Here is an 827-nt window from a genome sequence, read left to right on the forward strand (position 1 = left end):
GCTTAAAATACTCAGGCTTGAAAATTAATACTAGCTGGAACTGGAAAACATCTTTACTAAACAGCCTTCTTGCCCCTAGCTATTACTATTCCATTAAAAAAGAAGTTTCTTATCTTGCTCTCTACGGTGAAACTAAGAATGTAAGAGAAAGTCTCAGCTTAGCGTAGTTCAATCAAACGGCCTGAAATCAGGGTTCATCCACTCCGAAGTGAACAACCATTAATACTAGGGCGACTCTACATCAAAAACCGATCTAACTCGCATAGCACTCTCTAACCACTTCCCAAGAATGGATAAAGGCCTGGACTTCAGAAATGATTTCGTGGTACACATCAGATTATCACCTAACCGACTATTTTAAAACGGCCTTTAATCCGATCGGGTGTTATCTGGAGTAAAAGGATTCCTTTGCGTGCCGGTACCAAAAACTGGTGCCTTCCCACTTGGCTATACTCCAAACGGCCCTCCCCGCCCGACAGAGAGTCTCACTGATAGGGCGGTGCTCTGACCGAGAGTCCTATAATCCCAGTAGATAAAGAGAGTCGGCTATCTTGCTCTCAGATGAGGTCTTTCATCTGCGAAAAAAACCGAGTAAGGGATTACGAGATCTTTCGTCTATAAGCAGGAATCTCTGACACCCATTAGGTGGCGTAACTTCTCAGAGAGAAGGTGGCTGCGCTTGCTTGTTTCAGCTGGCATGGGGGAACTCCCTCCCTCCGGGAGCTGTTGCTATTCCCTCCCTCCGGGAGAAGCCGCTACTTCCTTAAAAAGAAGACCCCTGTTCGTCATAGGTCTAGGTCGTCCGCTGCGCGCCTTGTTTTTGGTCG

Source organism: Camelina sativa, chromosome 5, assembly GCF_000633955.1.
Source record: "Camelina sativa cultivar DH55 chromosome 5, Cs, whole genome shotgun sequence".
Taxonomy (NCBI): Eukaryota; Viridiplantae; Streptophyta; class Magnoliopsida; order Brassicales; family Brassicaceae; genus Camelina; species Camelina sativa.